The 12589-nt window shown below is 34.9% G+C and overlaps 1 non-coding gene across 1 annotated transcript; it reads left to right on the top strand.

Annotated features, from left to right (window-relative positions):
* Positions 1-560: 560 nt before the first annotated feature.
* On the top strand, positions 561-640 carry TRNAL-UAG (transfer RNA leucine (anticodon UAG)). The gene has a single exon. It is a non-coding gene; the product is annotated as a tRNA-Leu (tRNA).
* Positions 641-12589: the final 11949 nt, after the last annotated feature.

Here is a 12589-nt window from a genome sequence, read left to right on the forward strand (position 1 = left end):
TTTGTTGTGAAAATCAGATATGACCCCTGTTCGATTAGTGTTGGAAAGTGAGAAAGAGAGAGAATAATTAATGAGACACATTTTACAAGTTAGAATTAATAAGGGCATCATTGGAAAAAAATAATTAATATAGCTCAAACTTTCATTTGGTTCTTATAAAAATGACCAAGATTTTTCTTCTCTTTCATGCTTATAAATAGGACCGGAGGGAGTACATCTTATACTTCACATTAATACAATTTTGCTTATCCAAAAAAAAAATCACCAACTTTGTATACGACACTCACACTAAAGACACAACCCTATACAACAAAATATCTGCAAGAACAATTAACTTGAGTATGACTTGTTTCTTTAGTGTTTGCCATTTTTTAATGTTCATGATGACGTACAATTTTTAAAGTCTGCTATGGTTTGAAAGTGTATCCATCTAAAATTTAAGAGATTTTAACAGTTTAGAATTTAATTAGGATCATGATTGATTGTATAAATTTAATTATTAGATAAACATTTCAGAAAACATAGTATATTACAATAAAATAACAAATTGAAAGTATCAAGACAGTTTGGCCGAGTGGTCTAAGGCGCCAGATTTAGGCTCTGGTCCAAAAGGGCGTGGGTTCAAATCCCACAGCTGTCAGGTATTTTGATTTTTTGAAATAAAACAAAACTATAATTAAGATATAATTAATTCTATGATCAATGATTAAACGTTTTTTTCGTAAGGTAAATAAGATCAAAGGATTGTGAAATTTTGCGTGTGCCTTTTACGGTGATTTTAATTTTACAATTAGAGCATCACTAATTCTTCAAATTGCACTAAGTTTTTTGAACGTAAAATTGCACTTTAAGTTGTACTAGAAAACAATGCATTTTCATTGTCATTTCTCAATAAAACATTCTATTTTAATTCTCACAACAAATCAATTTCTCTAACACTCTCAATCAAAAACCCACAATCCCATCTTCGAAATCTCAACTTAAACAATATTCATGTCTTAATGTAAATACTCATTTTGTGCGTATGTATTTTCTTGATCTTGTATGAAACATGAAGACGCAATTTAAAAAAATGAGTGATGCTGTAATTCTAAAATCAAAAGTGAATTAGTAGAAAGACCGTCGATGGTCATAAACTTTGAGAACTACTATATACTGCAAAATTAAAACACGTAGAAATATAGAACACATGATTTTAAGAATTTTTGGAGGTATATGATCAAAGGCAATTTAAAACAGAAAAGGAAGTGGCACAATTAAGAAGGCATAAAAATTGAGTAGAACATTAAAATGTGCAAATAATACATGAATCTCTCCTATGTTTTTCTCTATCCCATATTTTCTAGCTCTCATCTCTACAATGAGTCTCTAATAGGTTGCCATTCAATAAGACCTACACACTCTCTTGGTTTAGGGTTGATCGGTGTCACCACCTCATCACCTCGTTGATTTTTTGCTCCAAACTTCACTCTCAAATCATTGCATCGTGGATACATAGCGAAAGCCGCGACCCATCCATCGCCGAAATCAACCTCTCCCATAACCTGTAGGTGCAAACTAAACCTCGCGACTCCTCGTTGCATGTCCTCAGCAATGTCTTGAATCACCTTATCATCCACAATGGGCTGATCCTTCTCCCACCCCGTTGTATTCAACTTCAAATTCACCTCCTTCACCTCTTCTCCTCCAATTGGGAAAACCTCTGTTTGCAACGCGTATTGGGGCTCAATCGGAGTTACCCAAGCGAGCGTTTCATGTTCCTTGTAACACACGGTTGCTTCGAGTTTAAGGATGTTTATGTTTGGGAAGTTCATGACATTGGAGATGGCTAATGTTATATCCCACATTGATGATAATTCGCCGTCAGAGACATTGAAGTAAGGAACATGGAGCGAGTTAAGGAAGATTTTTGGTGGGAATGTTGCTCCTTGGGCTTTTGGTGGGTCATTTAGCCCCTGACGCAGGGAAAGCCCGAGGAGCAATGTCCCAATCAAGGCCATGCGAAGAATTATCATGAAGGAATGGCAATCAAAACATTCTTCAAATGATGATTGCTCTATTTCTATGTGACGATGGTTGATCTCAATGTGATTATGATGATGATGATGGTCATGATGCTCTTGGTCAACATGTTGGGGGAGAGGTGAGAACTGGATTCTAGGTTCAACTTGAGGTGTTGTGAGAAACATTGCTAGAGAGACTCGATCCGGGAAATTAACCGATGGTGGATATGATGATTATGTGCCTTAGAAAGATTTAATGTTGTTGCCATTGAATATAAATGCTTATGAATGGGACGAGGAAGTAGTTAGCCTTTAATCAGTTAATTAAGTTGCAATGGACAATGTTACAACTAAAATACATCCAGAACCTAAGGGTTAATTTTGCGTGTGGGGATTGTTGGGATTTCCAGATATATATATGTATTTATCACAATGATGAATCATTCAATAACTAATTTATGGTTTCTTATGTTGTAATTGATTTTTGGTATATACCAACAGTAATAGAAACTGTTTTGAAACGCATGGTTAGTTACGTGGCTAAATTTTTTGTTTTTAATCTTCAGGCTTTTTAAATTTTGTGAAATAGTTAGGTGTAGCTTAAGGAACAGTTTAACTTTTCTATAAATAGTAATCCTACCTGTATGTTCTATTGCATTTAAACAATAATATATATATATATATATATATATACATATTAAAAGTCAGATGATTTTTTATTAAATAAGTAAAAAATAATATATATAATTATTATTTAAATATTAATTGTAAATAACTAAGAACATTAATACAATAAGCATGAGCTGACACTGGCGGAGCGAAGATGACGCCGAAATCCATGTGAATTTGAGTACGTGGGAATGCAATGTCCCAAAATCGCAATTTGTGAAGGGCTCTTCCATCAATTTTGTGACGGATACATCCGCCACCATTATGTGATAGATACATCCGTCGCTACATTGCAATAGATCCGTCCGTCACTATATTGTGACATACATTCAGTGGCGGAGGCAGCTTTATCACCTTAGGGTGGCCAAAACAAAAACAAAAATTGTTGTCACATGAAAATTTTCAAACATAATTTGGTATAATTACAAAGTTTTGACACCTAGTATCCTAACCTATATACATATATTACATTTTCTAATATGAAATATATTATTTGAAGTTAAGTTTCTTTTACCTTTATCTTTATAATCTTAATGTGGCCTATACAATAGGTAGAAGCAGAAACCCTCAATACTACAATATACAACACCTGAACCTATGAAAAACTTGCAAAATTTGGGTGGTGCTAGGGCCCCAGCCAGTCCCCCCTTCCCTCCGCCACTGCATACATTTCCGTCGTTATTTTGTGACGGATACACTAGTCTCTGATTTGTGCTGGATATTTCGGTCACTATTTGCGACGTTCCCCTTCCGTTAGTATTTTGAGATGCATGCTTGCTTCCTGACTTTGTGACGGATACATCCATCACTATATTCGGAAAGATACTTCCACTACTATTTAGTGACGGATGCCTCCGTAGGGGTGGAGATAAACAGGCGACCCAACAGGGGCTTGTGGCTTGTCAGAGGCTTGTCTTGACTTGACTCATTTATTAAAAAATCTGGGCTTAGACTTTTTAAAAGGCTTAATTAACTAAAAAGACCAAGTCCAAGCTATTATAAAAGTCTATTTGAAGATAAGTCGGCTTGTTTATCTATTATTTTTATTAATATTATAAATAAATATAATATAATAATATATTATATTGTTTTTTTTAACGGATGCTTATTTTACTTTGTATAAAACATAAAACCCTAAGTCCCTAACCTAAATAGAAGCCTTTCAGAATTTTAGCACAACACAAGAGGCACAGCAACATCAGGCAAGCACGCAGGCCGGCGGCCGCAACTAGCCACCACCCACCACTGTGGCGCCCAAAGTCCGCCTGTTCTCCACAACCATGAGTCATGACCACCACCGTTTTAGATAAATATGCTTTTAAGTAGACTTGTAGATCAAGCCAGACTTTATAATAAGCCAAGCAAGGCCTTAAAATTTGACTTGTTGACAGGCCACAAGCCAGGCTTGGGCCATGAAAACACAATGCAGGTCAGGTTTGGGCCACACAAAGCTTGGTTTGGCTTGGCTTATTTCCACCCCTAGCCTCTGTCACTATATTGTGATGGACACATGCGCCGCAGTGTCGTGACGGATATTACCGTCGCTATTTTTTGACAGATGTTTCCCTCGTCATTTAGAGTGAATACGCCAATTTCCTTTCTCCATCAAGATAGTTTTAGGAATTTTGTGAGGATTGCACACATAAAAAATGCCCAAAAATAATTAAAAATCACTTGATTTGTATTTTAAATACATAAACAATAACACATATATAGTTAATTATTATTTAAAGATTAATCATAAAACTTCTTATACATGCATACAAATAAAAATTTAAGAACGTTTCCAAAAAAAAAAAAGTAAAAATTTAAGAAAATAATTTTATAATATTAAACTAAGTAATATTTTTATATCTAAACAAGTATTATATTATATTATTTAGAAGAAATTATTTAATAATAAAAATTTAAGAATATTTTTAAATTTAAAAAATGTTATTATAAGGTATTTAATTAGTATTAACTACAATGCATATGTATGCATTATTTTAAAAAAACTCTTTAAATATTTTTTTTGGTATATTACATATTTGTGAAAAATGACGTCAAATATTATAACAGAGGATCAAAATTATGACCAACATTGAATAAATTTAAATTTACTAAATAATATTTTAGGCTATTAAAGGTATAACTTCTTATAATTTTAAAAGTAAAATTACTTTGTTATTTAAAACTTATTTAATGATATTAAAAACGTATTACTTGATTTAAAATATTTCATATTCACTTAATTAATATTTATTGTTTTAAATGAATAATTTGTTAAATTATTAGAATTACTTTAATGTTAATTATTAAATATTAAAATTACAAAAATTTAGTAATATTAACTATTTATCAAAATGTCTTGACACAATTAGTTTTATTTCATTATGTTTTATAATTAAAAATGTTTTAAATATTTGAAGGTCCACGGCACATTCTCTTGTTTTGATCTAAGGGAGGGTTTTGGAGATGATAAGTTGTTTGGCCTTAATTGAGGGGTTGTCCTCATGCTTTGATTCCATTTAAAAATATTCTTTTGTTTTCAAAATAAAAATATTTATTTACTCAAACTAGAATATTTTTTATAATGTTAAAAAGTTGTAAATAAATTCGTGCAACGCATGGGTATATATTTAGTGGTGTTAGTATTTTGAACTAAAATTGTGTTTTGATTGGTGTAAGAGATGGAATGAAAAGGAATAAAATGAAGGATAAAACTTAGATCAAGTTCCTTACCTCCATTCCATCAAGTTTATGTGTAATATTTCAAATTTTGACTATGAATTCTTAATAAATGATATTTATTTTTAGAAATAGTTGCACATGTGTCATCACATGATTGGTAAACTTGATGAACTGAATTTAAGGAACTTGATTTAAGTTCCTCCCTAAAATGAATTGAAAGAAAATGATCTAAAAAGAGTACGTAGAATGGTGGGGAAAGAGGTTTGCGTAAGATTGTGGTTGAGAGTGACTCCCTAGTTGCTGTAAATTTTGTAAAAGAGGGGTGTGCAATTCTTCATCCGTATGCGTCCCTTGTGAACCAGATTCGTGTTTGTTTGGCTAGAGATTGAGATGTCGTCTGTGTTCATGTCCGAAGTGAGGCAAACCAAGTTGATGATTGCCTTGCAAATGCTTCTCATGGCTTGGGTTTGGGGCTGCACTGCTTTAATTCTCCTCCTCCTAGTTGCTTGAACCTCTTGTTTGATTGGATGGGAGTCACTTTCCCTCACTTTATCTTAGTATAGTTTCCTTTCATTTTTGGACTTAGCCTTCTTGTATGAAAAAAAAAAGAGTAGAATGAAATAAAACAAGGAATATTGTAACTCATTTTATATCCCGGCCCATATCCTATTTTTTTCTTTTTTCAAACTTTGGGGGTTAACGGATGGAGCATGAAACCAATTACATAGTTATTACATTAACTTATCACCCAAGCTTAACCTGTTGTCTCATTTTTTCCTTTGGAAGACTCAAGACACAATATTAATAACAATTATCATCGTACGTAGACACTAAATAGTACATGCGACTCACATGCACCACATTTTTCTATGTGTCTTATTTCTTATTGCATGTCAAAATCACATTTATTATTTCATTCTTTAATCCGCCTTTCTCATTTTATGTGTCTCATTAAGAAGGTTTTTCTATTAATAATTCGCTTTTGCAATAAAACATATTAATAATTCAAAGAAATCCTTGAGAACTCTTCTCAGAAAGATATATCCAAGAAAAAGCAAAATCATACCACAATTAAGTCACATTTTATACTAAGAACCATTCGTTCAAAAAAAAGCACCATCCTATCACTTAGCCAGAGTATTAGCAAAATGACTTTTATTTTTATCCCTAACAATGTAAATAATTGACTTCTTCTCTCAAGTTCTATTGAACATATTTTGGAGTTTCTAGAGCTGGCCACGATCATCATTCGCCGACCCTGCCACCAAAAAAGAATGCTTTCAATTATGAAACCAAAGAACTCAAATTCAGCATGAAAAATCAAAGCATGTAAGACAATATTTCTAGAGAAGAAATAACTACCTCATGAGCCCATCAAGAAGACAAGAACCAATATTTCTACAGAAGCAACCCAAAAGTATGACATGTTTCATTTAAATATCTCAACTTGGTTTGTGCAACTTTTTTTCTAACCACCAGTTATTTCCGCTCCCACTTTTAATTTCTACAAAATATCCATATCTCTTTTAAACTCTATAGTTTTTTATGCCCCTTATTATGTATTTTGCTCTAACTTTTTGCACTCTTTCTCCTATATATGTTTTTCTTTTTTTGAAAACAGAAAACAATCTTTATCAAGACACGAGTAAAGGGAACATTCCTTTGAATGAACAGTACAACAAGAAGCAAATTAAGTTGCTTCTAAACCTCAGGCCAATGAGGCAACGAATTTAATTTAATTGAATTGAAATCCAAGAGTCCCATCTGTTACTATCTTTTCAACCCCACAGAATATGAAACCGGTTTCCAATATCGGTACCCACTTCTTTTAGGGAGTGCGGTGCGGTTAAAGAGGGTGATGAAACATAAAAGAAAATATTTTTCACTCTAGGTGCTTCATAGGAGGTAGAAATTACTACCTCATGATAGATAGCGGGAGTTGCACCAATATGGCTAGCACTAGGCTAGTTAGCAAGTTTAGTCTTCCTACTAATCCTCATCCCAAGCCTTACAAGCTTGGATGACTTTTTGATCATTCATGGGGAACTTGCTGTGAACAAACAAGCCATTCTTGGTCGGCCTTGGCAATCCGACCTTGCAAACACATAAAGGTTTGCCTTATGCCTACTTCCCTTAGTGAGGTTTTCAATGATCAAAACTTAATGAGAGGAGAAAAGAAAATCAATAAAGAGTGGTAAGAAACATCAAAAGTAGATGTGGGCACATCACCTTCTTCTTCTTCTTCTTTGTTTGTGAAGAAGAGAGAAGTACTTCTCACTGAACAACCATTGTACTTACTTTGTAGCAAAACTTTTTCCATGAGTTCTATTGCCTAAAGGGTTACCTCTTATAAGAGGTATTGAGCATCAAATAGATTTTAGGCTTAATAAAATTTTTGGTCCCTTACTTATTATGATTTGGCACTTTTGGTCCTCCACATTGCTTAATTTTTTGCAAAAATGATCCATATTTCATATTTGGGACTAAAACGAAAAAACTGTGTAAATGTGAGGGACAAATTTTGCTAATTTTTTCTTGAGAGACCAAAAGTGCAAAATTATAATAAGTGAAGGACCAAAAGTGTTATTAAGCCTAGATTTTATACTTAGTGCATCCTTACCCAATAGGACGACATAGGGAAACCCAAAGGAAACACGAGATATAGAAGGATGTCAATGCCTTATTATCTAAGGGATGGGTTATAGAGTCTTAGTCCTAGTGCGATTCCGAATATCCTTGTTCCAAAAGATAGGAAATCGAGGATGCATGTGGATCGTAGAGCCATGAACAACATAACCATTAGGTATAGGCCTCCTTGCTGATCAAAAAAAAAGGTATAGGCCTCCTATTTCTAGGTTAGACTATTTTCTTGATGAGCTTTATGGTTCTTCCATCTTCTCTAGGATAAATTAATTGGGAAGTGGATACCACCAAATTAAGCCGAGAGAGGGTGATGAATGGAAAAGTGCTTTCAAAACAAAGTTTGGTCTTTATGAGTGGCTTATGATTCCTTTTAGGTTATTAAATGCTCCTAGTACCTTCATGAGACTTATGAACCATGTCTTGCCTTTGATTGGAAAAGTGTTGTTGTATACTTTGATGACATCTTGGTTTATTCAAAGTCTCATCAAGAGCACTTAGAGCATTTGAGATTCGTGTTTGTTATTCCTGAGGAACAAGAGATTTAAACAAATTTAGAGAAGTGTTCCTTTTTCTTAGACCATGTAGTATTTCTTGGCTATGTGGTTAGTTCTAAGGGAATCCTAGCTAGTGGATCTTGAGAAAGTTAAGGCGATACAAGAGTGGTCTACGGCTAAGAATGCGAGTTAGGTTAGGAGCTTTCATGGTTGTACAAGCGTCTACAGGAGGTTTGTCAAAGAATTTAGTACCTTAGCCTCCCCTTTGAATAAACTTGTAAAGAAAAATGTGCCTTTTCATTGGACAGAGACATAAGATAGGGCTTTTAAGGCCTTAAAGGATAAACTCATAAATGCACCCACTCTACACTTATCCAACTTCAATAATACTTTTGAAGTGGAGTGTGATGCATCTAATGTGAGTATTAGGGAGGTTCTTCTGCAAGAGAGGTAAGTAATTGCTTATTTTAGTGAAAAGTTGAATGGTGCTCAACTTAATTACCCTTGACATAGAGTTGTCTGCCTTGATTGGCAAAATTGGGAACATATTCTTGCTTCCTAAGGCCTTTTTCATTCATAGTGACCATGAGTCACTTCAATACTTGAGAGGGCAGGTAAACTTAACAAGAGACATGCTAAGTGGGTTGAGTACTTGGTGAAATTTCCTTATGTTGTTAAGGACAAAAATGGAAAGGCTAATCTAGTGGTGGATGATCTTTCTAGGAGTCACTCTTTGCTTTCCGTCCTTGATGCTAAGTTACATGGCTTTGAGCACATTACTTGTTTATACAGACTAGATTAGCACATTACATGCTATGTTACATTCCTTGATGCTAAGTTACAGACTAGCTTATACCTGCATCATCCATTCTTCTCTCATGTTTATGGTTTGTGTGCTCTTGCTCACATGGGTTTGTGAAGCATGATGTTTCTTGTTTAGAGGTAGCAAAATTTGCATACCTCAATGTTCCATTAGGACTTTGCTAGTCAAAAAGGCCCGAGAAGGGGGATTGATGGGACACTTTGGGGTTACTAAGACCCTTGACACTTTGCATGAGCAATTCTTTTGGCCTCATATGAGGAAGGATGTGCAACGCTTTTGTGCTCCATGCATAGTTTATAATAAGTCCAAATCTAAACTACAAAACCATGGCCTTTATACTCCTCTTCCTACACCCACCAGTCCTTAGATCGATATCTCTATGGACTCTATTTTTGCATTTCCTAGATCTAAGAGTGGAAAAGACTCGACTTTGTGGTCGATGATCGCTTCTCTAAAATGTCACATTTTATACCTTGTAGGAAGGTGGATGATGCTTCACATATCTTAAACTTTTTCTAAATATTTAGGCTTCATGTCCTTCCTAGATCTATAGTGTTTATATAGATGCTAAGTTCCTTAGCCATTTTTTGCACTCTTTATGGCATAAGTTAGGAACTAAGCTTCTGTTTACTACCACTTGTCATCCTCAAACGGATTGACAGACATGGGTCATTAACAAGATCCTTTCCACCCTCCTCAATGTCGTTGTAAATAAAATCTTAAGTTTTGGGAGTAATGTTTATCACATGTAGAGTTTGCTTATAATAGGGTTGTGCATTTTACTACTCGACATTTTTCATTTGAGGTTTCTTATGGTTTTAATCCCCTTACGTCTATTGATATATTTCCTTTTCCTAGTGGATGCTTCTTTTGTTCATCAACATGATCTTGATAGGGAAGAATATATAAGAAAACTCCATGCACAAGTTAGAGAGAAAATTGAAAAGAAAATGGAGCATTATGCTATAGTGGCTAATAAGAGGAGGAATGAGGTCGTTTATTTTAGCTTAGGGATTGAGTTCGGCTTCACTTGATAAATTATAGTTTCCCTGCTTAATGTTTGTTTACACTCCAAATTTCTTTACACTCTTGAGTGAAATAAGAAGAAAATGAGAGATAAATAAGGGATATGATATGTAATGTGAAAGGAAGATAAAAGATAGATAGAAAGAAAAAGTAAGTGAAAATGAGATGGAAGAGAAGGTGGAGCGTGAATGTATCAAAACTAAAAAGGAAGTCCAAACTTAGTGCAAGAGGAGATGATCCATTTAAGTCTTAGAGTGCATCAATAATGATACATACAAGCTTGACTTGCTAGGTGAGTTTGGTGTCAGTTCTTCTTTCAATGTTTCTGATTTTTCCCCTTTTGATAATGTGGGTTTTGATTCTAGGACAAATCCTCTTGAATATGTGGGAATGATGCAAGCTTACTTGAGAATCCTACAGAGGAAAGCTTGGAGGATCTTGTTGGACCTACCACGAGGTCCAAGGAAAAGAAGGCCATAGATTCACCTACGATAATGTATCCAAAGGACTTGATACTCCTAACTATTGAGTATTAGAGGTTCTTGGTATGCTTAGTATGTTTTCATTTAGGGTTTTATTTCCTTGTTTTATGGTTCACATAGGTTTAGAGTTGAACCTTGCACTCATGGTTCACTAGGTTAGGATGAGTGAGCTAGTCTTTAGTGTGGGTAGCTTTGAGCCTTGGGCTTGACCCATTTTGGTGATGTATGGTCATGGATTTCCTTCCTTATATAAGGGAGAAGCCTTTGTATTTTTCTCTCACATTTGATCATAATTTAAATTTTGAGCTGGTGAACTTAGAACCCCCCTCCAAATTCTCTCTAGAGAAATCCCTTGAGAATTATTGAAGATGCACCATCTTTGTGGATTCTCTTCACCCTTGCCTTATCAAACCTCTCTTCCATGAGTGTTTGTGGCACCATCCTTCACCTTCATCTCATTGTTTTCCACAAATTCCAAGTTCTCGTACCTATTCTTGAAAATTCAAGGTGCTAGATCCAACATTTACTTGAAGACTCATGGAGATAGATCATGCATATCCACATAAATTATTAAATAAAAGGGCATATATTTCATTGTGCAAAAGCACATGACTAAACTATAATTTTATGCACATTCTAAAGTCACATTCTCTAAATTTAGGTTGTGTGTCTTCATTTTCCATAAGAAATACGTCTTTAAAGTATGACATTATAAGAAAATTGTGAGTTTTTTATGTTTTCTAACACCAACGTTATATTTTTGTTATTGTGTGCAGGCTAATCTTTTATAGGGTGTTAAATTGTAAGGTTTAGGTCATTTCCAAAGTGAAAAGCTCAAAGCCTTATCAAATTGAGAACACAAGATTAAGACTTGTCTGTGATCAGTTATATCGTCATGTGAAGAGATTAGTGATTTCTAGTGAATCGGCGGGTTGATGTGGGTTGTCGGTCGAGAAATGATGTTTTTTATGACAGACATTCTCTTAGCCAAAAGAGGAGATACAAGAAGTTGGAAGAGATTAGTGATTTCTAGTGAATCGGCGGGTTGATGTGGGTTGTCGGTCGAGAAATGATGTTTGTTATGACGGACATTCTCTTAGCCGAAAGAGGAGATACAAGAAGTTGTATGGGAGTGTGATGGCAACAAGAGTCCGGGGCCAGATAGTTATAATTTCAAATTTATTAAAGAGTTCTGGGAGATCCTTAAGGAGGATATTCATAGGGATATGGAGGATTTCTGGGAAAATGGATTGTGGCCGAGAGGAAGCAATGCCTCCTTCATTGTTTTGATTCCAAAGCTCGCTTCTCCAGAGGGGCTTTATGAGTTTCGACCTATCTCACTCATTGGGTGTTTCTTCAAAATTGTAGCCAAGGTGTTGGCTAAGCGCATGAAGTGCGTGCTTCCAAAGGTCATTGATGAGAAACAATCAGCTTTTTTTGGAGGGCACAATATGCTGGATGGAGTGGTAGTGGCGAATGAATCAGTACATATGAAAAAGAAAGGGAGAAAACCTTCGATCTTGCTCAAAGTTGATTTCGAGAAAGCCTACGATATAATGGAATGGGGTTTTCTGAGATATATGGTGCGAAGGCTAAACTTCTATAAGAGGTGGATCAAGGGGGTTGACAAATGCTTTAGCTCAGTCTTGGTCTCAATCTTGGTGAGTCTAGGTGAAGAATTCCCTATGAGGAAGGGGGTCAGACAAGGAGATCCGTTGACACTTTTCTTATTCCTAATTGTGGCAGAAGGAACAGGTCTTGTAAGGAAGGCTATGG

This window comes from Lotus japonicus, chromosome 1 (assembly GCF_012489685.1).
Source record: "Lotus japonicus ecotype B-129 chromosome 1, LjGifu_v1.2".
Taxonomy (NCBI): domain Eukaryota; kingdom Viridiplantae; phylum Streptophyta; class Magnoliopsida; order Fabales; family Fabaceae; genus Lotus; species Lotus japonicus.